The 21,785-nt window shown below is 43.4% G+C and overlaps 12 pseudogenes; all 12 read left to right on the forward strand.

Moving 5' to 3' along the window:
• The first annotated feature begins 1,075 nt into the window (after positions 1 to 1,075).
• Positions 1,076 to 1,339, forward strand: LOC130286543 (U2 spliceosomal RNA; annotated as a pseudogene).
• Positions 1,340 to 2,805: 1,466 nt separating this feature from the next.
• On the forward strand, positions 2,806 to 3,069 carry LOC130289564 (U2 spliceosomal RNA; annotated as a pseudogene).
• Positions 3,070 to 4,534: 1,465 nt separating this feature from the next.
• Positions 4,535 to 4,799, forward strand: LOC130288003 (U2 spliceosomal RNA; annotated as a pseudogene).
• A 1,483-nt stretch (positions 4,800 to 6,282) lies between these two features.
• On the forward strand, positions 6,283 to 6,546 carry LOC130289271 (U2 spliceosomal RNA; annotated as a pseudogene).
• A 1,467-nt stretch (positions 6,547 to 8,013) lies between these two features.
• Positions 8,014 to 8,277, forward strand: LOC130289272 (U2 spliceosomal RNA; annotated as a pseudogene).
• Positions 8,278 to 9,744: 1,467 nt separating this feature from the next.
• Positions 9,745 to 10,008, forward strand: LOC130286544 (U2 spliceosomal RNA; annotated as a pseudogene).
• Positions 10,009 to 11,480: 1,472 nt separating this feature from the next.
• LOC130286545 (U2 spliceosomal RNA) lies at positions 11,481 to 11,744 on the forward strand (annotated as a pseudogene).
• A 1,479-nt stretch (positions 11,745 to 13,223) lies between these two features.
• On the forward strand, positions 13,224 to 13,487 carry LOC130286546 (U2 spliceosomal RNA; annotated as a pseudogene).
• A 1,480-nt stretch (positions 13,488 to 14,967) lies between these two features.
• LOC130286547 (U2 spliceosomal RNA) lies at positions 14,968 to 15,231 on the forward strand (annotated as a pseudogene).
• Positions 15,232 to 16,694: 1,463 nt separating this feature from the next.
• On the forward strand, positions 16,695 to 16,958 carry LOC130286548 (U2 spliceosomal RNA; annotated as a pseudogene).
• A 1,481-nt stretch (positions 16,959 to 18,439) lies between these two features.
• On the forward strand, positions 18,440 to 18,704 carry LOC130287811 (U2 spliceosomal RNA; annotated as a pseudogene).
• Positions 18,705 to 20,186: 1,482 nt separating this feature from the next.
• LOC130288004 (U2 spliceosomal RNA) lies at positions 20,187 to 20,451 on the forward strand (annotated as a pseudogene).
• Positions 20,452 to 21,785: the final 1,334 nt, after the last annotated feature.

The raw sequence follows: 21,785 nt of genomic DNA on the forward strand, positions 1-21,785 counted from the left end.
TTTGTTTTTAGAAACTGCTGCTCACAACCAATGTTGCAATGGAGTGTCTCCATCTGCTGGTGGTATTGGAAAGGCATTAGTGCTATGACAGGGTCTGAAGAAGAAGAAGAAGAAGAAGACGGAAAAAAATATATATAAAAAGAAAAAGAGAGAGAGAGAGAGAGACTGACTTAGTGAGCGAGTGAGTGAGAGAGTGAGAGTGAGTGAGAGTGAATGAGTGAGTGAGTGATTGAGTGAGTGAGAGAGTGAGTGAGTGAGAACAAATGAGTTAAAGCAAGTGAGTGAGAGAGATCGAATGAATGAAAGTCTGAATGACAGAAAGAAAAAAGGATGAAGAAAGAAGCATGAAGAAAAAAAAATGTATATGGAGTTGCTGACATGAGTGCAATCTACAAAGCCGTTGAGGCTGATCCTCATGGGAGGATTATTGCACCAGGACCCTTAGCACTTTTAAAATGCCATTCAATGCCACGGGCTAGATGTAAACTGCAGATGACCATGTTGTGGTAGTTACCATGGATACCCAAGTGATGTGTGAGCTAACACATAGGCCCAACAGATTCCAAGAAGGCCAGAATCACCAGCGGCACCACCATCGATTGTCAGGTCACCCGGATTCAGCAAATACCAGAGTCCAAAATGATGCAGGTTTATACTGTTAATTTTCAGTTTATCGTTACAGTTGGTGTTATTCCATGTCGGAAGGGACGCAGCTACAGCCAGTGGGGTAACTAGAGACAGGCAGGCAGCTATGTGCAACAAAGGTAGGCGTGTTGTTTTCATATGCAGATCTGAAATATTGTCTTATATGCAAGAGGAGGAGTGATGGGGGTTCAGGCAAAAGCCAGGCTATGGATTGCATTGCTAAATGCTCCATCAGAGTGCAATGGTCGCCTGTCCTTTTTTTAAGTGATGATGTGGGTTTAGCCTGTGCTGTATGTATGTATGGGTGGCTGACTGCCACCCACCCAGAAAGTGTATGGGAGGCTGGTTGGCTGCCAGCCTTCCTTCCATTCCTATGAGTAATGTGAGTGCTCATGAAGGGGACATGGTTGGGTCCACCCCTTTCCCGGTTATCCCCTCTAGGCCTTTTGGCTTAGATCAAGTGTAAAAAAAGAAAGGATCTTGCGACAGATCGCATCCTGAGGCACGTTTTTTTTTGTGTGAATACTTGCACTTGGGTGACTTGTGAGCACATACTGATACATACGTTCCCTATCTGGGGACCATAAATTAAATGGATTTTTGAGAAAGGGAGCTGATTTGGAAGCTTGCTTCTGTCGCCCTATGCATTGACCCGATGTGGCAGTATCTTCGGGTAGTGAACAGTGCACCACCCCATTCCAGTGTTAAACAAGAAAGATTCTCATTTAATCCTCCGTGGGTGAGAATTTGAGTTTGAGAATTGGAGACCAAAATGATGAGTTGCACTGACTGGTTTATGAACGTCTATTCATTTAGCGTTTTAATGACCATGTTTGCACACTGATTGGTGTAAAAAAATAAAATAAAACTAAATAATAATAATCTAGCACACCTGTGCAGGTTTGACATGACATGACAGGTAGCTGTCTTGTGGGTGGTGCTGAATCCTGTTAAATGACATGAGGGTCTCATGCCTATACACAAGGGTGTGTCATTGCTGTTGCTTGACCATGCATTGGTTTCTGTGGTCAGTGAATGATAAAAACAAAATTTACCATCCATTGATGGATGGGAAATCCGCCATGAGGCATTTGTTTTTAGAAACTGCTGCTCACAACCAATGTTGCAATGGAGTGTCTCCATCTGCTGGTGGTATTGGAAAGGCATTAGTGCTATGACAGGGTCTGAAGAAGAAGAAGAAGAAGAAGAAGACGGAAAAAAATATATATAAAAAGAAAAAGAGAGAGAGAGAGACTGACTTAGTGAGCGAGTGAGTGAGAGAGTGAGAGTGAGTGAGAGTGAATGAGTGAGTGAGTGATTGAGTGAGTGAGTGAGTGAGTGAGAACAAATGAGTTAAAGCAAGTGAGTGAGAGAGATCGAATGAATGAAAGTCTGAATGACAGAAAGAAAAAAGGATGAAGAAAGAAGCATGAAGAAAAAAAAATGTATATGGAGTTGCTGACATGAGTGCAATCTACAAAGCCGTTGAGGCTGATCCTCATGGGAGGATTATTGCACCAGGACCCTTAGCACTTTTAAAATGCCATTCAATGCCACGGGCTAGATGTAAACTGCAGATGACCATGTTGTGGTAGTTACCATGGATACCCAAGTGATGTGTGAGCTAACACATAGGCCCAACAGATTCCAAGAAGGCCAGAATCACCAGCGGCACCACCATCGATTGTCAGGTCACCCGGATTCAGCAAATACCAGAGTCCAAAATGATGCAGGTTTATACTGTTAATTTTCAGTTTATCGTTACAGTTGGTGTTATTCCATGTCGGAAGGGACGCAGCTACAGCCAGTGGGGTAACTAGAGACAGGCAGGCAGCTATGTGCAACAAAGGTAGGCGTGTTGTTTTCATATGCAGATCTGAAATATTGTCTTATATGCAAGAGGAGGAGTGATGGGGGTTCAGGCAAAAGCCAGGCTATGGATTGCATTGCTAAATGCTCCATCAGAGTGCAATGGTCGCCTGTCCTTTTTTTAAGTGATGATGTGGGTTTAGCCTGTGCTGTATGTATGTATGGGTGGCTGACTGCCACCCACCCAGAAAGTGTATGGGAGGCTGGTTGGCTGCCAGCCTTCCTTCCATTCCTATGAGTAATGTGAGTGCTCATGAAGGGGACATGGTTGGGTCCACCCCTTTCCCGGTTATCCCCTCTAGGCCTTTTGGCTTAGATCAAGTGTAAAAAAAGAAAGGATCTTGCGACAGATCGCATCCTGAGGCACGTTTTTTTTTGTGTGAATACTTGCACTTGGGTGACTTGTGAGCACATACTGATACATACGTTCCCTATCTGGGGACCATAAATTAAATGGATATTTGAGAAAGGGAGCTGATTTGGAAGCTTGCTTCTGTCGCCCTATGCATTGACCCGATGTGGCAGTATCTTCGGGTAGTGAACAGTGCACCACCCCATTCCAGTGTTAAACAAGAAAGATTCTCATTTAATCCTCCGTGGGTGAGAATTTGAGTTTGAGAATTGGAGACCAAAATGATGAGTTGCACTGACTGGTTTATGAACGTCTATTCATTTAGCGTTTTAATGACCATGTTTGCACACTGATTGGTGTAAAAAAATAAAATAAAACTAAATAATAATAATCTAGCACACCTGTGCAGGTTTGACATGACATGACAGGTAGCTGTCTTGTGGGTGGTGCTGAATCCTGTTAAATGACATGAGGGTCTCATGCCTATACACAAGGGTGTGTCATTGCTGTTGCTTGACCATGCATTGGTTTCTGTGGTCAGTGAATGATAAAAACAAAATTTACCATCCATTGATGGATGGGAAATCCGCCATGAGGCATTTGTTTTTAGAAACTGCTGCTCACAACCAATGTTGCAATGGAGTGTCTCCATCTGCTGGTGGTATTGGAAAGGCATTAGTGCTATGACAGGGTCTGAAGAAGAAGAAGAAGAAGAAGAAGACGGAAAAAAATATATATAAAAAGAAAAAGAGAGAGAGAGACTGACTTAGTGAGCGAGTGAGTGAGAGAGTGAGAGTGAGTGAGAGTGAATGAGTGAGTGAGTGATTGAGTGAGTGAGTGAGTGAGTGAGAACAAATGAGTTAAAGCAAGTGAGTGAGAGAGATCGAATGAATGAAAGTCTGAATGACAGAAAGAAAAAAGGATGAAGAAAGAAGCATGAAGAAAAAAAAAATGTATATGGAGTTGCTGACATGAGTGCAATCTACAAAGCCGTTGAGGCTGATCCTCATGGGAGGATTATTGCACCAGGACCCTTAGCACTTTTAAAATGCCATTCAATGCCATGGGCTAGATGTAAACTGCAGATGACCATGTTGTGGTAGTTACCATGGATACCCAAGTGATGTGTGAGCTAACACATAGGCCCAACAGATTCCAAGAAGGCCAGAATCACCAGCGGCACCACCATCGATTGTCAGGTCACCCGGATTCAGCAAATACCAGAGTCCAAAATGATGCAGGTTTATACTGTTAATTTTCAGTTTATCGTTACAGTTGGTGTTATTCCATGTCGGAAGGGACGCAGCTACAGCCAGTGGGGTAACTAGAGACAGGCAGGCAGCTATGTGCAACAAAGGTAGGCGTGTTGTTTTCATATGCAGATCTGAAATATTGTCTTATATGCAAGAGGAGGAGTGATGGGGGTTCAGGCAAAAGCCAGGCTATGGATTGCATTGCTAAATGCTCCATCAGAGTGCAATGGTCGCCTGTCCTTTTTTTAAGTGATGATGTGGGTTTAGCCTGTGCTGTATGTATGTATGGGTGGCTGACTGCCACCCACCCAGAAAGTGTATGGGAGGCTGGTTGGCTGCCAGCCTTCCTTCCATTCCTATGAGTAATGTGAGTGCTCATGAAGGGGACATGGTTGGGTCCACCCCTTTCCCGGTTATCCCCTCTAGGCCTTTTGGCTTAGATCAAGTGTAAAAAAAGAAAGGATCTTGCGACAGATCGCATCCTGAGGCACGTTTTTTTTTTGTGTGAATACTTGCACTTGGGTGACTTGTGAGCACATACTGATACATACGTTCCCTATCTGGGGACCATAAATTAAATGGATTTTTGAGAAAGGGAGCTGATTTGGAAGCTTGCTTCTGTCGCCCTATGCATTGACCCGATGTGGCAGTATCTTCGGGTAGTGAACAGTGCACCACCCCATTCCAGTGTTAAACAAGAAAGATTCTCATTTAATCCTCCGTGGGTGAGAATTTGAGTTTGAGAATTGGAGACCAAAATGATGAGTTGCACTGACTGGTTTATGAACGTCTATTCATTTAGCGTTTTAATGACCATGTTTGCACACTGATTGGTGTAAAAAAATAAAATAAAACTAAATAATAATAATCTAGCACACCTGTGCAGGTTTGACATGACATGACAGGTAGCTGTCTTGTGGGTGGTGCTGAATCCTGTTAAATGACATGAGGGTCTCATGCCTATACACAAGGGTGTGTCATTGCTGTTGCTTGACCATGCATTGGTTTCTGTGGTCAGTGAATGATAAAAACAAAATTTACCATCCATTGATGGATGGGAAATCCGCCATGAGGCATTTGTTTTTAGAAACTGCTGCTCACAACCAATGTTGCAATGGAGTGTCTCCATCTGCTGGTGGTATTGGAAAGGCATTAGTGCTATGACAGGGTCTGAAGAAGAAGAAGAAGAAGAAGAAGAAGAAGAAGACGGAAAAAAATATATATAAAAAGAAAAAGAGAGAGAGAGAGAGAGACTGACTTAGTGAGCGAGTGAGTGAGAGAGTGAGAGTGAGTGAGAGTGAATGAGTGAGTGAGTGATTGAGTGAGTGAGTGAGTGAGTGAGTGAGAACAAATGAGTTAAAGCAAGTGAGTGAGAGAGATCGAATGAATGAAAGTCTGAATGACAGAAAGAAAAAAGGATGAAGAAAGAAGCATGAAGAAAAAAAAATGTATATGGAGTTGCTGACATGAGTGCAATCTACAAAGCCGTTGAGGCTGATCCTCATGGGAGGATTATTGCACCAGGACCCTTAGCACTTTTAAAATGCCATTCAATGCCACGGGCTAGATGTAAACTGCAGATGACCATGTTGTGGTAGTTACCATGGATACCCAAGTGATGTGTGAGCTAACACATAGGCCCAACAGATTCCAAGAAGGCCAGAATCACCAGCGGCACCACCATCGATTGTCAGGTCACCCGGATTCAGCAAATACCAGAGTCCAAAATGATGCAGGTTTATACTGTTAATTTTCAGTTTATCGTTACAGTTGGTGTTATTCCATGTCGGAAGGGACGCAGCTACAGCCAGTGGGGTAACTAGAGACAGGCAGGCAGCTATGTGCAACAAAGGTAGGCGTGTTGTTTTCATATGCAGATCTGAAATATTGTCTTATATGCAAGAGGAGGAGTGATGGGGGTTCAGGCAAAAGCCAGGCTATGGATTGCATTGCTAAATGCTCCATCAGAGTGCAATGGTCGCCTGTCCTTTTTTTAAGTGATGATGTGGGTTTAGCCTGTGCTGTATGTATGTATGGGTGGCTGACTGCCACCCACCCAGAAAGTGTATGGGAGGCTGGTTGGCTGCCAGCCTTCCTTCCATTCCTATGAGTAATGTGAGTGCTCATGAAGGGGACATGGTTGGGTCCACCCCTTTCCCGGTTATCCCCTCTAGGCCTTTTGGCTTAGATCAAGTGTAAAAAAAGAAAGGATCTTGCGACAGATCGCATCCTGAGGCACGTTTTTTTTTGTGTGAATACTTGCACTTGGGTGACTTGTGAGCACATACTGATACATACGTTCCCTATCTGGGGACCATAAATTAAATGGATTTTTGAGAAAGGGAGCTGATTTGGAAGCTTGCTTCTGTCGCCCTATGCATTGACCTGATGTGGCAGTATCTTCGGGTAGTGAACAGTGCACCACCCCATTCCAGTGTTAAACAAGAAAGATTCTCATTTAATCCTCCGTGGGTGAGAATTTGAGTTTGAGAATTGGAGACCAAAATGATGAGTTGCACTGACTGGTTTATGAACGTCTATTCATTTAGCGTTTTAATGACCATGTTTGCACACTGATTGGTGTAAAAAAATAAAATAAAACTAAATAATAATAATCTAGCACACCTGTGCAGGTTTGACATGACATGACAGGTAGCTGTCTTGTGGGTGGTGCTGAATCCTGTTAAATGACATGAGGGTCTCATGCCTATACACAAGGGTGTGTCATTGCTGTTGCTTGACCATGCATTGGTTTCTGTGGTCAGTGAATGATAAAAACAAAATTTACCATCCATTGATGGATGGGAAATCCGCCATGAGGCATTTGTTTTTAGAAACTGCTGCTCACAACCAATGTTGCAATGGAGTGTCTCCATCTGCTGGTGGTATTGGAAAGGCATTAGTGCTATGACAGGGTCTGAAGAAGAAGAAGAAGAAGAAGACGGAAAAAAATATATATAAAAAGAAAAAGAGAGAGAGAGAGAGAGACTGACTTAGTGAGCGAGTGAGTGAGAGAGTGAGAGTGAGTGAGAGTGAATGAGTGAGTGAGTGATTGAGTGAGTGAGTGAGTGAGTGAGAACAAATGAGTTAAAGCAAGTGAGTGAGAGAGATCGAATGAATGAAAGTCTGAATGACAGAAAGAAAAAAGGATGAAGAAAGAAGCATGAAGAAAAAAAAATGTATATGGAGTTGCTGACATGAGTGCAATCTACAAAGCCGTTGAGGCTGATCCTCATGGGAGGATTATTGCACCAGGACCCTTAGCACTTTTAAAATGCCATTCAATGCCACGGGCTAGATGTAAACTGCAGATGACCATGTTGTGGTAGTTACCATGGATACCCAAGTGATGTGTGAGCTAACACATAGGCCCAACAGATTCCAAGAAGGCCAGAATCACCAGCGGCACCACCATCGATTGTCAGGTCACCCGGATTCAGCAAATACCAGAGTCCAAAATGATGCAGGTTTATACTGTTAATTTTCAGTTTATCGTTACAGTTGGTGTTATTCCATGTCGGAAGGGACGCAGCTACAGCCAGTGGGGTAACTAGAGACAGGCAGGCAGCTATGTGCAACAAAGGTAGGCGTGTTGTTTTCATATGCAGATCTGAAATATTGTCTTATATGCAAGAGGAGGAGTGATGGGGGTTCAGGCAAAAGCCAGGCTATGGATTGCATTGCTAAATGCTCCATCAGAGTGCAATGGTCGCCTGTCCTTTTTTTAAGTGATGATGTGGGTTTAGCCTGTGCTGTATGTATGTATGGGTGGCTGACTGCCACCCACCCAGAAAGTGTATGGGAGGCTGGTTGGCTGCCAGCCTTCCTTCCATTCCTATGAGTAATGTGAGTGCTCATGAACGGGACATGGTTGGGTCCACCCCTTTCCCGGTTATCCCCTCTAGGCCTTTTGGCTTAGATCAAGTGTAAAAAAAGAAAGGATCTTGCGACAGATCGCATCCTGAGGCACGTTTTTTTTTGTGTGAATACTTGCACTTGGGTGACTTGTGAGCACATACTGATACATACGTTCCCTATCTGGGGACCATAAATTAAATGGATTTTTGAGAAAGGGAGCTGATTTGGAAGCTTGCTTCTGTCGCCCTATGCATTGACCTGATGTGGCAGTATCTTCGGGTAGTGAACAGTGCACCACCCCATTCCAGTGTTAAACAAGAAAGATTCTCATTTAATCCTCCGTGGGTGAGAATTTGAGTTTGAGAATTGGAGACCAAAATGATGAGTTGCACTGACTGGTTTATGAACGTCTATTCATTTAGCGTTTTAATGACCATGTTTGCACACTGATTGGTGTAAAAAAATAAAATAAAACTAAATAATAATAATCTAGCACACCTGTGCAGGTTTGACATGACATGACAGGTAGCTGTCTTGTGGGTGGTGCTGAATCCTGTTAAATGACATGAGGGTCTCATGCCTATACACAAGGGTGTGTCATTGCTGTTGCTTGACCATGCATTGGTTTCTGTGGTCAGTGAATGATAAAAACAAAATTTACCATCCATTGATGGATGGGAAATCCGCCATGAGGCATTTGTTTTTAGAAACTGCTGCTCACAACCAATGTTGCAATGGAGTGTCTCCATCTGCTGGTGGTATTGGAAAGGCATTAGTGCTATGACAGGGTCTGAAGAAGAAGAAGAAGAAGAAGACGGAAAAAAATATATATAAAAAGAAAAAGAGAGAGAGAGAGAGAGACTGACTTAGTGAGCGAGTGAGTGAGAGAGTGAGAGTGAGTGAGAGTGAATGAGTGAGTGAGTGATTGAGTGAGTGAGTGAGTGAGTGAGAACAAATGAGTTAAAGCAAGTGAGTGAGAGAGATCGAATGAATGAAAGTCTGAATGACAGAAAGAAAAAAGGATGAAGAAAGAAGCATGAAGAAAAAAAAATGTATATGGAGTTGCTGACATGAGTGCAATCTACAAAGCCGTTGAGGCTGATCCTCATGGGAGGATTATTGCACCAGGACCCTTAGCACTTTTAAAATGCCATTCAATGCCACGGGCTAGATGTAAACTGCAGATGACCATGTTGTGGTAGTTACCATGGATACCCAAGTGATGTGTGAGCTAACACATAGGCCCAACAGATTCCAAGAAGGCCAGAATCACCAGCGGCACCACCATCGATTGTCAGGTCACCCGGATTCAGCAAATACCAGAGTCCAAAATGATGCAGGTTTATACTGTTAATTTTCAGTTTATCGTTACAGTTGGTGTTATTCCATGTCGGAAGGGACGCAGCTACAGCCAGTGGGGTAACTAGAGACAGGCAGGCAGCTATGTGCAACAAAGGTAGGCGTGTTGTTTTCATATGCAGATCTGAAATATTGTCTTATATGCAAGAGGAGGAGTGATGGGGGTTCAGGCAAAAGCCAGGCTATGGATTGCATTGCTAAATGCTCCATCAGAGTGCAATGGTCGCCTGTCCTTTTTTTAAGTGATGATGTGGGTTTAGCCTGTGCTGTATGTATGTATGGGTGGCTGACTGCCACCCACCCAGAAAGTGTATGGGAGGCTGGTTGGCTGCCAGCCTTCCTTCCATTCCTATGAGTAATGTGAGTGCTCATGAAGGGGACATGGTTGGGTCCACCCCTTTCCCGGTTATCCCCTCTAGGCCTTTTGGCTTAGATCAAGTGTAAAAAAAGAAAGGATCTTGCGACAGATCGCATCCTGAGGCACGTTTTTTTTTGTGTGAATACTTGCACTTGGGTGACTTGTGAGCACATACTGATACATACGTTCCCTATCTGGGGACCATAAATTAAATGGATTTTTGAGAAAGGGAGCTGATTTGGAAGCTTGCTTCTGTCGCCCTATGCATTGACCCGATGTGGCAGTATCTTCGGGTAGTGAACAGTGCACCACCCCATTCCAGTGTTAAACAAGAAAGATTCTCATTTAATCCTCCGTGGGTGAGAATTTGAGTTTGAGAATTGGAGACCAAAATGATGAGTTGCACTGACTGGTTTATGAACGTCTATTCATTTAGCGTTTTAATGACCATGTTTGCACACTGATTGGTGTAAAAAAATAAAATAAAACTAAATAATAATAATCTAGCACACCTGTGCAGGTTTGACATGACATGACAGGTAGCTGTCTTGTGGGTGGTGCTGAATCCTGTTAAATGACATGAGGGTCTCATGCCTATACACAAGGGTGTGTCATTGCTGTTGCTTGACCATGCATTGGTTTCTGTGGTCAGTGAATGATAAAAACAAAATTTACCATCCATTGATGGATGGGAAATCCGCCATGAGGCATTTGTTTTTAGAAACTGCTGCTCACAACCAATGTTGCAATGGAGTGTCTCCATCTGCTGGTGGTATTGGAAAGGCATTAGTGCTATGACAGGGTCTGAAGAAGAAGAAGAAGAAGAAGAAGAAGACGGAAAAAATATATATAAAAAGAAAAAGAGAGAGAGAGAGAGAGACTGACTTAGTGAGCGAGTGAGTGAGAGAGTGAGAGTGAGTGAGAGTGAATGAGTGAGTGAGTGATTGAGTGAGTGAGTGAGTGAGTGAGAACAAATGAGTTAAAGCAAGTGAGTGAGAGAGATCGAATGAATGAAAGTCTGAATGACAGAAAGAAAAAAGGATGAAGAAAGAAGCATGAAGAAAAAAAAATGTATTTGGAGTTGCTGACATGAGTGCAATCTACAAAGCCGTTGAGGCTGATCCTCATGGGAGGATTATTGCACCAGGACCCTTAGCACTTTTAAAATGCCATTCAATGCCACGGGCTAGATGTAAACTGCAGATGACCATGTTGTGGTAGTTACCATGGATACCCAAGTGATGTGTGAGCTAACACATAGGCCCAACAGATTCCAAGAAGGCCAGAATCACCAGCGGCACCACCATCGATTGTCAGGTCACCCGGATTCAGCAAATACCAGAGTCCAAAATGATGCAGGTTTATACTGTTAATTTTCAGTTTATCGTTACAGTTGGTGTTATTCCATGTCGGAAGGGACGCAGCTACAGCCAGTGGGGTAACTAGAGACAGGCAGGCAGCTATGTGCAACAAAGGTAGGCGTGTTGTTTTCATATGCAGATCTGAAATATTGTCTTATATGCAAGAGGAGGAGTGATGGGGGTTCAGGCAAAAGCCAGGCTATGGATTGCATTGCTAAATGCTCCATCAGAGTGCAATGGTCGCCTGTCCTTTTTTTAAGTGATGATGTGGGTTTAGCCTGTGCTGTATGTATGTATGGGTGGCTGACTGCCACCCACCCAGAAAGTGTATGGGAGGCTGGTTGGCTGCCAGCCTTCCTTCCATTCCTATGAGTAATGTGAGTGCTCATGAAGGGGACATGGTTGGGTCCACCCCTTTCCCGGTTATCCCCTCTAGGCCTTTTGGCTTAGATCAAGTGTAAAAAAAGAAAGGATCTTGCGACAGATCGCATCCTGAGGCACGTTTTTTTTTGTGTGAATACTTGCACTTGGGTGACTTGTGAGCACATACTGATACATACGTTCCCTATCTGGGGACCATAAATTAAATGGATTTTTGAGAAAGGGAGCTGATTTGGAAGCTTGCTTCTGTCGCCCTATGCATTGACCCGATGTGGCAGTATCTTCGGGTAGTGAACAGTGCACCACCCCATTCCAGTGTTAAACAAGAAAGATTCTCATTTAATCCTCCGTGGGTGAGAATTTGAGTTTGAGAATTGGAGACCAAAATGATGAGTTGCACTGACTGGTTTATGAACGTCTATTCATTTAGCGTTTTAATGACCATGTTTGCACACTGATTGGTGTAAAAAAATAAAATAAAACTAAATAATAATAATCTAGCACACCTGTGCAGGTTTGACATGACATGACAGGTAGCTGTCTTGTGGGTGGTGCTGAATCCTGTTAAATGACATGAGGGTCTCATGCCTATACACAAGGGTGTGTCATTGCTGTTGCTTGACCATGCATTGGTTTCTGTGGTCAGTGAATGATAAAAACAAAATTTACCATCCATTGATGGATGGGAAATCCGCCATGAGGCATTTGTTTTTAGAAACTGCTGCTCACAACCAATGTTGCAATGGAGTGTCTCCATCTGCTGGTGGTATTGGAAAGGCATTAGTGCTATGACAGGGTCTGAAGAAGAAGAAGAAGAAGAAGAAGAAGAAGAAGACGGAAAAAAATATATATAAAAAGAAAAAGAGAGAGAGGGAGAGAGACTGACTTAGTGAGCGAATGAGTGAGAGAGTGAGAGTGAGTGAGAGTGAATGAGTGAGTGAGTGATTGAGTGAGTGAGTGAGTGAGTGAGAACAAATGAGTTAAAGCAAGTGAGTGAGAGAGATCGAATGAATGAAAGTCTGAATGACAGAAAGAAAAAAGGATGAAGAAAGAAGCATGAAGAAAAAAAAATGTATATGGAGTTGCTGACATGAGTGCAATCTACAAAGCCGTTGAGGCTGATCCTCATGGGAGGATTATTGCACCAGGACCCTTAGCACTTTTAAAATGCCATTCAATGCCACGGGCTAGATGTAAACTGCAGATGACCATGTTGTGGTAGTTACCATGGATACCCAAGTGATGTGTGAGCTAACACATAGGCCCAACAGATTCCAAGAAGGCCAGAATCACCAGCGGCACCACCATCGATTGTCAGGTCACCCGGATTCAGCAAATACCAGAGTCCAAAATGATGCAGGTTTATACTGTTAATTTTCAGTTTATCGTTACAGTTGGTGTTATTCCATGTCGGAAGGGACGCAGCTACAGCCAGTGGGGTAACTAGAGACAGGCAGGCAGCTATGTGCAACAAAGGTAGGCGTGTTGTTTTCATATGCAGATCTGAAATATTGTCTTATATGCAAGAGGAGGAGTGATGGGGGTTCAGGCAAAAGCCAGGCTATGGATTGCATTGCTAAATGCTCCATCAGAGTGCAATGGTCGCCTGTCCTTTTTTTAAGTGATGATGTGGGTTTAGCCTGTGCTGTATGTATGTATGGGTGGCTGACTGCCACCCACCCAGAAAGTGTATGGGAGGCTGGTTGGCTGCCAGCCTTCCTTCCATTCCTATGAGTAATGTGAGTGCTCATGAAGGGGACATGGTTGGGTCCACCCCTTTCCCGGTTATCCCCTCTAGGCCTTTTGGCTTAGATCAAGTGTAAAAAAAGAAAGGATCTTGCGACAGATCGCATCCTGAGGCACGTTTTTTTTTGTGTGAATACTTGCACTTGGGTGACTTGTGAGCACATACTGATACATACGTTCCCTATCTGGGGACCATAAATTAAATGGATTTTTGAGAAAGGGAGCTGATTTGGAAGCTTGCTTCTGTCGCCCTATGCATTGACCCGATGTGGCAGTATCTTCGGGTAGTGAACAGTGCACCACCCCATTCCAGTGTTAAACAAGAAAGATTCTCATTTAATCCTCCGTGGGTGAGAATTTGAGTTTGAGAATTGGAGACCAAAATGATGAGTTGCACTGACTGGTTTATGAACGTCTATTCATTTAGCGTTTTAATGACCATGTTTGCACACTGATTGGTGTAAAAAAATAAAATAAAACTAAATAATAATAATCTAGCACACCTGTGCAGGTTTGACATGACATGTCAGGTAGCTGTCTTGTGGGTGGTGCTGAATCCTGTTAAATGACATGAGGGTCTCATGCCTATACACAAGGGTGTGTCATTGCTGTTGCTTGACCATGCATTGGTTTCTGTGGTCAGTGAATGATAAAAACAAAATTTACCATCCATTGATGGATGGGAAATCCGCCATGAGGCATTTGTTTTTAGAAACTGCTGCTCACAACCAATGTTGCAATGGAGTGTCTCCATCTGCTGGTGGTATTGGAAAGGCATTAGTGCTATGACAGGGTCTGAAGAAGAAGAAGAAGAAGAAGAAGAAGAAGACGGAAAAAAATATATATAAAAAGAAAAAGAGAGAGAGAGAGAGAGACTGACTTAGTGAGCGAGTGAGTGAGAGAGTGAGAGTGAGTGAGAGTGAATGAGTGAGTGAGTGATTGAGTGAGTGAGTGAGTGAGTGAGTGAGAACAAATGAGTTAAAGCAAGTGAGTGAGAGAGATCGAATGAATGAAAGTCTGAATGACAGAAAGAAAAAAGGATGAAGAAAGAAGCATGAAGAAAAAAAAATGTATATGGAGTTGCTGACATGAGTGCAATCTACAAAGCCGTTGAGGCTGATCCTCATGGGAGGATTATTGCACCAGGACCCTTAGCACTTTTAAAATGCCATTCAATGCCACGGGCTAGATGTAAACTGCAGATGACCATGTTGTGGTAGTTACCATGGATACCCAAGTGATGTGTGAGCTAACACATAGGCCCAACAGATTCCAAGAAGGCCAGAATCACCAGCGGCACCACCATCGATTGTCAGGTCACCCGTATTCAGCAAATACCAGAGTCCAAAATGATGCAGGTTTATACTGTTAATTTTCAGTTTATCGTTACAGTTGGTGTTATTCCATGTCGGAAGGGACGCAGCTACAGCCAGTGGGGTAACTAGAGACAGGCAGGCAGCTATGTGCAACAAAGGTAGGCGTGTTGTTTTCATATGCAGATCTGAAATATTGTCTTATATGCAAGAGGAGGAGTGATGGGGGTTCAGGCAAAAGCCAGGCTATGGATTGCATTGCTAAATGCTCCATCAGAGTGCAATGGTCGCCTGTCCTTTTTTTAAGTGATGATGTGGGTTTAGCCTGTGCTGTATGTATGTATGGGTGGCTGACTGCCACCCACCCAGAAAGTGTATGGGAGGCTGGTTGGCTGCCAGCCTTCCTTCCATTCCTATGAGTAATGTGAGTGCTCATGAAGGGGACATGGTTGGGTCCACCCCTTTCCCGGTTATCCCCTCTAGGCCTTTTGGCTTAGATCAAGTGTAAAAAAAGAAAGGATCTTGCGACAGATCGCATCCTGAGGCACGTTTTTTTTTGTGTGAATACTTGCACTTGGGTGACTTGTGAGCACATACTGATACATACGTTCCCTATCTGGGGACCATAAATTAAATGGATTTTTGAGAAAGGGAGCTGATTTGGAAGCTTGCTTCTGTCGCCCTATGCATTGACCCGATGTGGCAGTATCTTCGGGTAGTGAACAGTGCACCACCCCATTCCAGTGTTAAACAAGAAAGATTCTCATTTAATCCTCCGTGGGTGAGAATTTGAGTTTGAGAATTGGAGACCAAAATGATGAGTTGCACTGACTGGTTTATGAACGTCTATTCATTTAGCGTTTTAATGACCATGTTTGCACACTGATTGGTGTAAAAAAATAAAATAAAACTAAATAATAATAATCTAGCACACCTGTGCAGGTTTGACATGACATGACAGGTAGCTGTCTTGTGGGTGGTGCTGAATCCTGTTAAATGACATGAGGGTCTCATGCCTATACACAAGGGTGTGTCATTGCTGTTGCTTGACCATGCATTGGTTTCTGTGGTCAGTGAATGATAAAAACAAAATTTACCATCCATTGATGGATGGGAAATCCGCCATGAGGCATTTGTTTTTAGAAACTGCTGCTCACAACCAATGTTGCAATGGAGTGTCTCCATCTGCTGGTGGTATTGGAAAGGCATTAGTGCTATGACAGGGTCTGAAGAAGAAGAAGAAGAAGAAGACGGAAAAAAATATATATAAAAAGAAAAAGAGAGAGAGAGAGACTGACTTAGTGAGCGAGTGAGTGAGAGAGTGAGAGTGAGTGAGAGTGAATGAGTGAGTGAGTGATTGAGTGAGTGAGTGAGTGAGTGAGAACAAATGAGTTAAAGCAAGTGAGTGAGAGAGATCGAATGAATGAAAGTCTGAATGACAGAAAGAAAAAAGGATGAAGAAAGAAGCATGAAGAAAAAAAAATGTATATGGAGTTGCTGACATGAGTGCAATCTACAAAGCCGTTGAGGCTGATCCTCATGGGAGGATTATTGCACCAGGACCCTTAGCACTTTTAAAATGCCATTCAATGCCACGGGCTAGATGTAAACTGCAGATGACCATGTTGTGGTAGTTACCATGGATACCCAAGTGATGTGTGAGCTAACACATAGGCCCAACAGATTCCAAGAAGGCCAGAATCACCAGCGGCACCACCATCGATTGTCAGGTCACCCGGATTCAGCAAATACCAGAGTCCAAAATGATGCAGGTTTATACTGTTAATTTTCAGTTTATCGTTACAGTTGGTGTTATTCCATGTCGGAAGGGACGCAGCTACAGCCAGTGGGGTAACTAGAGACAGGCAGGCAGCTATGTGCAACAAAGGTAGGCGTGTTGTTTTCATATGCAGATCTGAAATATTGTCTTATATGCAAGAGGAGGAGTGATGGGGGTTCAGGCAAAAGCCAGGCTATGGATTGCATTGCTAAATGCTCCATCAGAGTGCAATGGTCGCCTGTCCTTTTTTTAAGTGATGATGTGGGTTTAGCCTGTGCTGTATGTATGTATGGGTGGCTGACTGCCACCCACCCAGAAAGTGTATGGGAGGCTGGTTGGCTGCCAGCCTTCCTTCCATTCCTATGAGTAATGTGAGTGCTCATGAAGGGGACATGGTTGGGTCCACCCCTTTCCCGGTTATCCCCTCTAGGCCTTTTGGCTTAGATCAAGTGTAAAAAAAGAAAGGATCTTGCGACAGATCGCATCCTGAGGCACGTTTTTTTTTGTGTGAATACTTGCACTTGGGTGACTTGTGAGCACATACTGATACATACGTTCCCTATCTGGGGACCATAAATTAAATGGATTTTTGAGAAAGGGAGCTGATTTGGAAGCTTGCTTCTGTCGCCCTATGCATTGACCCGATGTGGCAGTATCTTCGGGTAGTGAACAGTGCACCACCCCATTCCAGTGTTAAACAAGAAAGATTCTCATTTAATCCTCCGTGGGTGAGAATTTGAGTTTGAGAATTGGAGACCAAAATGATGAGTTGCACTGACTGGTTTATGAACGTCTATTCATTTAGCGTTTTAATGACCATGTTTGCACACTGATTGGTGTAAAAAAATAAAATAAAACTAAATAATAATAATCTAGCACACCTGTGCAGGTTTGACATGACATGACAGGTAGCTGTCTTGTGGGTGGTGCTGAATCCTGTTAAATGACATGAGGGTCTCATGCCTATACACAAGGGTGTGTCATTGCTGTTGCTTGACCATGCATTGGTTTCTGTGGTCAGTGAATGATAAAAACAAAATTTACCATCCATTGATGGATGGGAAATCCGCCATGAGGCATTTGTTTTTAGAAACTGCTGCTCACAACCAATGTTGCAATGGAGTGTCTCCATCTGCTGGTGGTATTGGAAAGGCATTAGTGCTATGACAGGGTCTGAAGAAGAAGAAGAAGAAGAAGAAGAAGACGGAAAAAAATATATATAAAAAGAAAAAGAGAGAGAGAGAGAGAGACTGACTTAGTGAGCGAGTGAGTGAGAGAGTGAGAGTGAGTGAGTGAGAGTGAATGAGTGAGTGAGTGATTGAGTGAGTGAGTGAGTGAGTGAGTGAGAACAAATGAGTTAAAGCAAGTGAGTGAGAGAGATCGAATGAATGAAAGTCTGAATGACAGAAAGAAAAAAGGATGAAGAAAGAAGCATGAAGAAAAAAAAATGTATATGGAGTTGCTGACATGAGTGCAATCTACAAAGCCGTTGAGGCTGATCCTCATGGGAGGATTATTGCACCAGGACCCTTAGCACTTTTAAAATGCCATTCAATGCCACGGGCTAGATGTAAACTGCAGATGACCATGTTGTGGTAGTTACCATGGATACCCAAGTGATGTGTGAGCTAACACATAGGCCCAACAGATTCCAAGAAGGCCAGAATCACCAGCGGCACCACCATCGATTGTCAGGTCACCCGGATTCAGCAAATACCAGAGTCCAAAATGATGCAGGTTTATACTGTTAATTTTCAGTTTATCGTTACAGTTGGTGTTATTCCATGTCGGAAGGGACGCAGCTACAGCCAGTGGGGTAACTAGAGACAGGCAGGCAGCTATGTGCAACAAAGGTAGGCGTGTTGTTTTCATATGCAGATCTGAAATATTGTCTTATATGCAAGAGGAGGAGTGATGGGGGTTCAGGCAAAAGCCAGGCTATGGATTGCATTGCTAAATGCTCCATCAGAGTGCAATGGTCGCCTGTCCTTTTTTTAAGTGATGATGTGGGTTTAGCCTGTGCTGTATGTATGTATGGGTGGCTGACTGCCACCCACCCAGAAAGTGTATGGGAGGCTGGTTGGCTGCCAGCCTTCCTTCCATTCCTATGAGTAATGTGAGTGCTCATGAAGGGGACATGGTTGGGTCCACCCCTTTCCCGGTTATCCCCTCTAGGCCTTTTGGCTTAGATCAAGTGTAAAAAAAGAAAGGATCTTGCGACAGATTGCATCCTGAGGCACGTTTTTTTTTTGTGTGAATACTTGCACTTGGGTGACTTGTGAGCACATACTGATACATACGTTCCCTATCTGGGGACCATAAATTAAATGGATTTTTGAGAAAGGGAGCTGATTTGGAAGCTTGCTTCTGTCGCCCTATGCATTGACCCGATGTGGCAGTATCTTCGGGTAGTGAACAGTGCACCACCCCATTCCAGTGTTAAACAAGAAAGATTCTCATTTAATCCTCCGTGGGTGAGAATTTGAGTTTGAGAATTGGAGACCAAAATGATGAGTTGCACTGACTGGTTTATGAACGTCTATTCATTTAGCGTTTTAATGACCATGTTTGCACACTGATTGGTGTAAAAAAATAAAATAAAACTAAATAATAATAATCTAGCACACCTGTGCAGGTTTGACATGACATGTCAGGTAGCTGTCTTGTGGGTGGTGCTGAATCCTGTTAAATGACATGAGGGTCTCATGCCTATACACAAGGGTGTGTCATTGCTGTTGCTTGACCATGCATTGGTTTCTGTGGTCAGTGAATGATAAAAACAAAATTTACCATCCATTGATGGATGGGAAATCCGCCATGAGGCATTTGTTTTTAGAAACTGCTGCTCACAACCAATGTTGCAATGGAGTGTCTCCATCTGCTGGTGGTATTGGAAAGGCATTAGTGCTATGACAGGGTCTGAAGAAGAAGAAGAAGAAGAAGAAGACGGAAAAAAATATATATAAAAAGAAAAAGAGAGAGAGAGAGAGAGACTGACTTAGTGAGCGAGTGAGTGAGAGAGTGAGAGTGAGTGAGAGTGAATGAGTGAGTGAGTGATTGAGTGAGTGAGTGAGTGAGTGAGTGAGTGAGTGAGAACAAATGAGTTAAAGCAAGTGAGTGAGAGAGATCGAATGAATGAAAGTCTGAATGACAGAAAGAAAAAAGGATGAAGAAAGAAGCATGAAGAAAAAAAAATGTATATGGAGTTGCTGACATGAGTGCAATCTACAAAGCCGTTGAGGCTGATCCTCATGGGAGGATTATTGCACCAGGACCCTTAGCACTTTTAAAATGCCATTCAATGCCACGGGCTAGATGTAAACTGCAGATGACCATGTTGTGGTAGTTACCATGGATACCCAAGTGATGTGTGAGCTAACACATAGGCCCAACAGATTCCAAGAAGGCCAGAATCACCAGCGGCACCACCATCGATTGTCAGGTCACCCGGATTCAGCAAATACCAGAGTCCAAAATGATGCAGGTTTATACTGTTAATTTTCAGTTTATCGTTACAGTTGGTGTTATTCCATGTCGGAAGGGACGCAGCTACAGCCAGTGGGGTAACTAGAGACAGGCAGGCAGCTATGTGCAACAAAGGTAGGCGTGTTGTTTTCATATGCAGATCTGAAATATTGTCTTATATGCAAGAGGAGGAGTGATGGGGGTTCAGGCAAAAGCCAGGCTATGGATTGCATTGCTAAATGCTCCATCAGAGTGCAATGGTCGCCTGTCCTTTTTTTAAGTGATGATGTGGGTTTAGCCTGTGCTGTATGTATGTATGGGTGGCTGACTGCCACCCACCCAGAAAGTGTATGGGAGGCTGGTTGGCTGCCAGCCTTCCTTCCATTCCTATGAGTAATGTGAGTGCTCATGAAGGGGACATGGTTGGGTCCACCCCTTTCCCGGTTATCCCCTCTAGGCCTTTTGGCTTAGATCAAGTGTAAAAAAAGAAAGGATCTTGCGACAGATCGCATCCTGAGGCACGTTTTTTTTTTGTGTGAATACTTGCACTTGGGTGACTTGTGAGCACATACTGATACATACGTTCCCTATCTGGGGACCATAAATTAAATGGATTTTTGAGAAAGGGAGCTGATTTGGAAGCTTGCTTCTGTCGCCCTATGCATTGACCCGATGTGGCAGTATCTTCGGGTAGTGAACAGTGCACCACCCCATTCCAGTGTTAAACAAGAAAGATTCTCATTTAATCCTCCGTGGGTGAGAATTTGAGTTTGAGAATTGGAGACCAAAATGATGAGTTGCACTGACTGGTTTATGAACGTCTATTCATTTAGCGTTTTAATGACCATGTTTGCACACTGATTGGTGTAAAAAAATAAAATAAAACTAAATAATAATAATCTAGCACACCTGTGCAGGTTTGACATGACATGTCAGGTAGCTGTCTTGTGGGTGGTGCTGAATCCTGTTAAATGACATGAGGGTCTCATGCCTATACACAAGGGTGTGTCATTGCTGTTGCTTGACCATGCATTGGTTTCTGTGGTCAGTGAATGATAAAAACAAAATTTACCATCCATTGATGGATGGGAAATCCGCCATGAGGCATTTGTTTTTAGAAACTGCTGCTCACAACCAATGTTGCAATGGAGTGTCTCCATCTGCTGGTGGTATTGGAAAGGCATTAGTGCTATGACAGGGTCTGAAGAAGAAGAAGAAGAAGAAGAAGACGGAAAAAAATATATATAAAAAGAAAAAGAGAGAGAGAGAGAGAGACTGACTTAGTGAGCGAGTGAGTGAGAGAGTGAGAGTGAGTGAGAGTGAATGAGTGAGTGAGTGATTGAGTGAGTGAGTGAGTGAGTGAGAACAAATGAGTTAAAGCAAGTGAGTGAGAGAGATCGAATGAATGAAAGTCTGAATGACAGAAAGAAAAAAGGATGAAGAAAGAAGCATGAAGAAAAAAAAATGTATATGGAGTTGCTGACATGAGTGCAATCTACAAAGCCGTTGAGGCTGATCCTCATGGGAGGATTATTGCACCAGGACCCTTAGCACTTTTAAAATGCCATTCAATGCCACGGGCTAGATGTAAACTGCAGATGACCATGTTGTGGTAGTTACCATGGATACCCAAGTGATGTGTGAGCTAACACATAGGCCCAACAGATTCCAAGAAGGCCAGAATCACCAGCGGCACCACCATCGATTGTCAGGTCACCCGGATTCAGCAAATACCAGAGTCCAAAATGATGCAGGTTTATACTGTTAATTTTCAGTTTATCGTTACAGTTGGTGTTATTCCATGTCGGAAGGGACGCAGCTACAGCCAGTGGGGTAACTAGAGACAGGCAGGCAGCTATGTGCAACAAAGGTAGGCGTGTTGTTTTCATATGCAGATCTGAAATATTGTCTTATATGCAAGAGGAGGAGTGATGGGGGTTCAGGCAAAAGCCAGGCTATGGATTGCATTGCTAAATGCTCCATCAGAGTGCAATGGTCGCCTGTCCTTTTTTTAAGTGATGATGTGGGTTTAGCCTGTGCTGTAT

This window comes from Hyla sarda, chromosome 8 (genome assembly GCF_029499605.1).
Source record: "Hyla sarda isolate aHylSar1 chromosome 8, aHylSar1.hap1, whole genome shotgun sequence".
Lineage (NCBI taxonomy): Eukaryota > Metazoa > Chordata > Amphibia > Anura > Hylidae > Hyla > Hyla sarda.